Source organism: Sardina pilchardus, chromosome 12 (assembly GCF_963854185.1).
Source record: "Sardina pilchardus chromosome 12, fSarPil1.1, whole genome shotgun sequence".
Taxonomy (NCBI): Eukaryota; Metazoa; Chordata; class Actinopteri; order Clupeiformes; family Clupeidae; genus Sardina; species Sardina pilchardus.
Window position 1 is genome coordinate 20183881 of NC_085005.1, and position 8237 is coordinate 20192117.

Genomic DNA, 8237 nt, shown 5'->3' on the forward strand with positions numbered 1-8237 from the left:
GTTGTTTACTGCTCTTGTGTCTGCAGTCTGTCTGCAACCAGAGAGGTAGAAATAGATTCCTACTCTGGAACACAGGTGGACTGGATCAGTGCCACATTAGGGCCACGTCAGGGCCACATCAGGGCCACATCAATGCCACATCATGGTCAGATCAAGGCTAGACCACAGCCAGACCAGGGGCTTAATTGGCCCCGGATGCGCTTCAGCGTTTAAGTGCCGCCTGGAAGTGTCTGGAAGTCCGAGGCACCTTCATGGAAACAGGCGTGCAAACGGCCCCACAAGTGTCCGCCGCCCCATGCACTGGTGTGAGAGCTGGACACGGTCAGACGGCAGCCGCGGGGCGAAGACAGCTCGGGGTGATTTCCCAGAATAGCCCACCGGGTGGGGGTGGGGGGGGGAGCTGACCGGCCGACAGACAGCTCACCGTCCCCCTCATGAATATTTCAGCCCCCCGAGAAAAAAAGAAAAAAAAAAAAAAGAAAAAAACTTGGGCCGTAAATATTTGAAGAGCTTTTGTGATCGCCCCCCCCCCCCCCCCTCTCTCTCTCTCTCCCGTCCATCCTATCCTACCCTCACGATGGCGGACAACGAGACGGAGGGAGAGGCCGGCCACAACGGCTTTGCCGAGCACAAAAGGCCCCGTCGGGCGGACAACGGCGGGCGATTAAGACAGTGACGCTCGAGCGCTGAATGCCGCGGCGTTTAAAGGTGTAACGCACACCCGCGGCACGAGTTTCCCCCGCAATCAAAGGTATCGCCTGCCGCCATCTCCCGCGGTCTTCTCTGTGCTTCGGCGGCGAGATAATAAGGCACCTGCCTTTCAATTACAGCGTCCTCTTCAAAAGGACAACACAGAGCCCAGCCCTGCGGCAGTAATTGAAGGTGTCGAGATAAAACGTACACACTCACACACTCTCCCAACACACACACACACACAAACAGACGAAGAGAGAGAGCGAGAGAGAGAGAGATAGAGAAAGAGAAAGAGACGTGTAAGAATGGTCTGAGTCATTGTTTCGACTTTCATTGCGACAAGCGGAGCAAAAAGCTGCTGTACGGTTACCCTTTAATAATAAATGTGCTTTGGTTTGCCTCATGCCAAAAAATGTCACCGTGGGATGGGAGGCACAGAGATGGAGGTGGAGGTGGATGCCTGGAGCTCCTCTTACCTCCTCAGAGGCTCTCTCAAGTTGGACAGAGAGCGACAGAGGGAGAGAGAGAGAAAAAGAGAGAGAGAGAGAGGGGGGGGGGGGGGGGGTCTGGAAGGCCCTTAGGACTCTCAACACAAGTGTTTCCATCACCAACAGCCCTATCACAGGGATACAGACGGAGAGAGAGAGGGGAAAGAGAGAGAGAGAGAGAGAGAGAGCGAAAGGGAGGTGATGGGATTAAGGGGTTGACTGTATGTGTGGAGGGAAAACAGGCCTGACAATGGGAAGCATTCCTGGTTATGGGGGTCAAGAGAGGTCACTGGACGAGCACGTCACACCTAAGCCAGAGTGACAAGGGGGTGCTGGAGGAGTGGAGAGAGGAGCAGGAGCTAAACTGCAGGCCTCAAGATGGCCGCCGATGCTGAGTGAGTCCAGTGACCAGTGAGGAGGAGTACAACAGCAAACAAGGGCAGAACGTTTGTGAATGTTTCACAAACAGTTTATCGTTCTCAGAATGGCACACAACCTGCCCTTTTTGGCGAACAAACACGGACGCTGGACTTACTAACTTACTTCGCGATTTAGAATGCAATCTATTTAGTAAAAAAATATGAAAATTCAACAAGAAAACTTCACACAATGCCTTCTTATCGACCTCGGAATGTGACTAAAGTCTGGCTCTGATATGGCACAGATCTGGCTCAAGTCCAGTGTCCAGAATGTTGCCAGATCTATAACAGAGACATAACAGATCGTAGATCTTTTATTTAATAAACCTAGAGCCGTAAGGACAGGTAAGTGTGAGTGTCTCTGCCAGCCAATTTATCATCCAAGAGTTTGTTTACCAAAAGAAACAAATAGCTCTTTGGTTTGGCACTTATTCCAAAGGCATTTTCAAACGAAAAAATAACCGCATGAAGTTTTCCAATGTAGCTTAAAGCAAAACCCAATTAACTACAATATGTGCCAAATCAAACATTCTCGGTATGTAAGGCCAACGTCAGACTTCACTGTTCGTATTATAAGTCAGTGTAGCCGCAGAGTTTAAAGTAAAAAGTTTAAAGCGAGTTAAAAAAATAAGAGTTTAAATCGTTATTTCTAGGTAAAAGATAAAAACTGCATTGTGTTCCTTATTTCCTAAGTCTCTTTGGATAAAAGCATAAATTACTAAATGCAAACGTAAAAGTAGAGATCGAGTTAAGACATGCAGTGTTGACAACCCATGGTCCCCTCCACCCCCACCCCAGTCTCGGGAGCCTCTCACCCCAGAGAGGAGGCTCCGTTGTGGGGGTCAGACTGCACACTCCTGCCCTGGCCCTTCTATCACACTCCCACGTCTGGCGGCGGCGGCCCTCAGCTTCCACTCACACACCTTCTTATCAAGTGTGACTGGAAGACTTGGCGTCCACTACAATACACACTCACACATATGTGTGTATACATACCTACACATCTACACACGCACTCACACTACAATACACACTCACACACATGCATTTAATATGAACACATATAGGCACACACACACACACACACACACACACACAAACAACATGAATTCACATACACATGTATTCACACCCACATACGCACATATTCACTTGTACTCATGCATGTTTCTAGACACAAACATACTAAAGATCCATGCTGTAAAATATGTGAGTGTTCTTACGAATAATGCTCTCGCTCACAAACACTCACTCACACTCATACATGCTAGCAGCACCATGCACTAAAATCCCAGTGACAGCACATGACACACACAGACACATAAAACCACACATTTACACACACACACACACACACACACACCCCTGCTGTGCACAGGTCCTTCCCGGCCGTGACCGGTCACAGACCGCCTGCTGCTCACACACACCACACACACACACACACACACACACACCACACACACCACACTCCCACACAAGTGACGAGAACAACTGCACAGGCCTGGAGAGCAGCAGCTGACCTGGGCTCAAATCCTGCCCAGTGTTGGCCCGGAACTGGCCCTGATCAGCTGTCCTCTGGAGGGAGACAACAGCCCCAGGGGGTGTGTAAACCCAAAGGGTGTGGGGTGTGTGGGCATGTGTGTGTGTGTGTGTGTGTGGTGCAGTTGTAGGGGTAACCTTAGAGCAGCTGTAGCAACAGGGCACACAGAGGAAGAAGAAGAAGACACAGTACTCCACTAACAGGACTAGCCTGACACACACAGCTAGCTAGCTAGCTGCAAAGGAAACAAGCTGTCGTCTTTGGTCGTAGTGTGTCATCAGCATGGACTGCGTGTGTGTGTGTGTGTGTGTGTGTGTGTGTGTGTGTGTGTGTGTGTGTGACTATGGGGTGAATTGTCTTTAGTTGTAGAGTGTGTTATTTGTGAGGGGCTGCAACCTCTAATGCTCTAATATCCTCTAATTCAGAGCAGCCAGAGGGGGAGTCCACGCAACCACTTAATCCTGCCTGGCCTTTCATGTCTGAGACACCAATTACCAGGTCTGATGGGAAACCACACACACACACACACACACACACACACACACACACACACACAAATATATGTCACATACATACACATACACACACAGACACAGTCAGACATGAGTACAGTACACACACACACACACACACACACACACACACACAAACATGTCACATAAACACGCACATACATACACACACACACACACACTTACCGATATGCATGCAGACAGACACATACTGTATGCACATATACATAGAGAGAGAGACACTCACTCTCTTTTTCTCTCTCTCTCACACACACACACACACACACATACACACACTCATGTCCACCGACCTTCCCAGGAGGACACACCCTACTCCATCCCAAGCGTGGGAAAATCAACATGAAAGGCGACGTGTGTGTGAATGTTTATGTGTGTGTGTGTGTGTGTGTGTGAGGGCGGGTTGTGACTGGGACGTCCTCTCCCCTGGATGGGCCTTAAGTGAATCAGAGGCCCTCCCGTGCTGAGAGTCACCATGTTACAGAGGATTCAGTCAGCAGACACGCAGTCTTTCTCTGTCTCTCTCTCTCTCACACACACACACACACACACACACACGCACAGTCACACACAAACACGCACGAGATGCATCATGCAATTAGGCTCAGCCTCAGTGCCAGGAAGGACCACAGACGGGGTGTCCAGGGTGTTGCCTGAACGCCAGACGCAGAGAAGTGCTGGACACAGCAGAAAAGGACAGGCCAGGATACTACAGTACATACCAGAACAGACAGACAGACAGAGCTAAAGAAAAGGCACCACATGGATGGATGAATGAATGGATATAAAGATGGATAGATAGTTGGATGGATGGATAAATAGATAGATAGATTGATGGATTGGTGATATACTGTAGATAGTGACAGATAGTGAGACATTTTATTGATACAGTAGATAGAAAACTGTTAAATTTCCACTTTGTCATAATCAGTGGCATAATCATGATGTTTCATAAGCTATAATGATACTCCTTACCTCCTTGGCTGCATGCCATGCGAAAATCTAGCTTAAAAACAATTTCACTAGACTCAAATTTTAATGCACTTAATTTATATAATAGGGCTACAGTGGTATAATCAAGACGTCTAATCCATAACACTGTGTCAATAACATTACACAAGTCCTCCTCAGGCTAGGTTGCTGTGTGGAAATTAGTGCTGCTATGCAGAAAATGTCATACATGTATACTATAGGTACGTCAGTTTATAATTTAGGATGATTTGTCAGGTGAGTATATGCTTGGGTATGCAGTGCATTAAATCCTAAGTGGTCCTTCTGGAGAAGCGAATACACCCTCCTGGCGACATGGTATCCCGCGACTGTAGATAGTGAGAGATAGTGAGACATTTTATTGATAGATAGAAAACTGTTTAATTTCCAATTAGAAATTCTTCCTTACTTTTTCATAATAAGTGCCATAATCATGATGTTTCAGAAGCTATAATTTACAGTGCTATAATCAAGACGTCTAATCCATAGTACTGTGTCAATAACATTACACGTCCTCCTTAGGCTAGGTTGCTGTGTGGAAATTAGCGCTGCTATGTGGAGAATGTCACTGAGAGCGCTAATGTGCATGATACGATAACGGTACATATACTATAGGTGTGTCATCTTATAATTGAGGATGATTTGTCAGGTGAGTGTATGGGAATGCAGTGCATTAAATCCTAAGTGGTCCTTCAGGAGAAGGGAATGCACCCACCTGGCAACATGTATCCCATGGCAGGTGATAGCCGCCGACCGTGGCAGATTTACACACCTTCTCCCGACCTGCCGTTTAAAAACAGCCATAGGCCCGCGCCACGATCAGACGTTGTGTGCGCCATAAGCATATAGCTCCTCTAGCACAGGTGCTCCTGCTGTCAATCATACTCGTAGCGGCGAGAGGGGTATCGTTGTAGCTAGCTGCACTGAGTTGTGTTGGACTGGGACACTGGCTCCACATCAAAGAACAACCGCCTCCCCACCCTCGACCTCCACATCAATCCCCCCCAAACCCTCCAACCTCCATATCGACAGGCGCTGCCAAGCACTTTCAGTGCCTATCAGCGACGCTAGTTAAAGTCAGATTTGCACCCACGGGCATGTAGTGGTGTCTTAAGAGAGGCAGAAGGCAGCAAGCCTTGAGAGTTTGATCATGGGAGGGTGTGTGTGTGTGTGTGTGTGTGTGTGTGTGTGTGTGTGCGCGCGTGCATGTGTGCAGGGCTGCGTGCACTGGGGGGTGAGTGAGGGCACCAATTAAGAGAAGTTGTTTCGTCTGCATGTTTCATCTTGCAGCGCCTCATATGATGGTTGTGTGTGTGTGTGTGTGTGTGTGTGTGTGTGTGTGTGTGTGTGTGTGAGCAGGCGAGTGTGGGTGAAGCAGCTTCCAGAGCCATGTTTGTGTGCTTATTTAATGATGCGGTATGTACAAGGCTGCAGGACACAGGCGAGTATATTTCATGCCATCTTGCTTGCGGCATTTATAAACACTATTACACAAACACAACTGATAAAACTCAATATTATGTTTGGATTATTCATACACATTTATTCATACACAACTGCAATAACACTTCTAAATTCAAAATAGTTTTTTTTTCATATTTGCATACACTGCTGCTTCTGTGTTGTGACTGTGAGTTTTTTATGTATTTATTAACTGTGTCTTTGATGTATTTATTGTATTTATGTTTTTAACAACTACCTGTGGAGCCAAATTTCCACATCTGTGGACTAATAAAGTCTTTATTTATTATTTAATTCAAATTAAGATGAAAACAGTCTCTCTATGCTTAAAATGTATCTTAAAGTCTTTGTACAACTATGTAAATAACCTAAATAAGACATGTTGCTGTTGCTGTTGTACGTTCACACATCCTTACTATTTACTACCTTTAACCTGCCTATCTCTACATTTTATAAAAACAAGACCAACCACACTTTATATTTATTAATGGTTAATCAACTAGTAACTACATAGTACTCAAGGAGCCCTCATATCAATCATGGCTGAATAACTATTATACTGTAAGCTGTTACATTCGGCTATGAAGTCTGATATACTGTAGGAATCCCTCTAGTTCCAGGGTACCCACAATAGCGGGTGCCTGTATGTTTGTATTTATTAGATGGGGACCATGTGGCAGACTTCAAAGGCTGGTTTCAGAATAATGAAGCACAACACATCTCTCGTCCCATAAATGTCAGAAGCATGTTCCCGTGGCTTAGCAGATATGGCAAGGCGCTAACAACACCAAGGTCATGCGTTCTGTTCCCACGGAGATTCTATGGCTACCGTGCACAACATATGGTAGTGAAGCACACCGTGTCAGGTGCTAGATAAGTGTTTTATTAATAAATGTATTACTGTTTTATTGTTGTGGCTGTTACCGGGCGACAAATGTGTGCAAATGTATGCATTTATGGTGGAAGTTGCAAAACGGCTGTTGGAATGGAAAACTGAACTCGCCTGCGGCCTGACTCATTTATAACAACATTTATGTAACATAATGGTCACGTATGTCTAACATAACACTGTCTGTTTTTTTCCAGGACTTATCACCTGTTCCCTGTCTTGGTGTGGGTCTGTATGTATTTGGGTGCATGGTTGGTGGGGGGCGAGGAGAGAGAGATTAGTTGTCTTCAGAGAGGGAAACAGAGAGCGGGAATCAATGTTTCCATTTAACTCTTAAACGTTGTTGTTACGTTGTGTTTTTTCCCTTTTAATCATTCCCATTGTTTCATTGGAACACTCTCCTTTGACAACACTACGCACGAGAAAGAGAGAGTGAGTCAGGGGGAGAGAGAGAGAGAGAGAGAGAGATGAGAATGGGGGTAACGAGTGCAGTTGTGTGCCAGCCGCTCTGCCCAATCGGCTGGTTCCTGTTGTCGTGGAGATGATGGGCATTGGTGATGGGCGGTTTCAGCAGGTCTGTGAGGGGCAGAGACAGCTGCACTCAAGTGTCCTGAGAGATCTTCCTCTCCCCACCCTCTCTCTCTCTCTTTTTTTTTTTTATCTTGCTGTCTACTGTACCTCTCTCGCTCTCTGTCTCTCTCTCGGTCCACACCTTTCTATCTTTCTCTGTCTCCCTCTTTTCCTGTCTCTACCTCCGTCTGCCCCCACTGATCCCTGTCCTTCCCTCTCTCTTTCTCCACATTCCCCTATCACTCTCTTTCTGCCCTCCGTTTCTCTCGCTGTTTTTTTCACTCTCTCCCTAATCTATCCTTCTCTCTCTCTCACACTCTGTCTGTTTCTGTCTACACTTCTCCATCTGTTTCTCTGTGGCTTCCCTCTCTTTGTTCACACCTCCCTCTAACCTTCTCTGTGTCTCATCTCTCTCTCTCTCTCTCTCTCTCCCTTCCCTCTTCCTAACGTGAACCCAGAGCATGACACTTCAGTAGGAGCGCGTGTTTCCTCCGCAGCTCAGTGAAGCTGGAACCTTATTTGGAATCCGATTTGGAGCCGGTTGTCACGGCAGCCAGGAGGGAACAACAAGAGATGCCCTTTTTTTTCTCTCGTCCACTCCACCGGACACTGCGACCGAGTGCGCAATTGTGGCTGCATCCCATAAACAGGAAATGA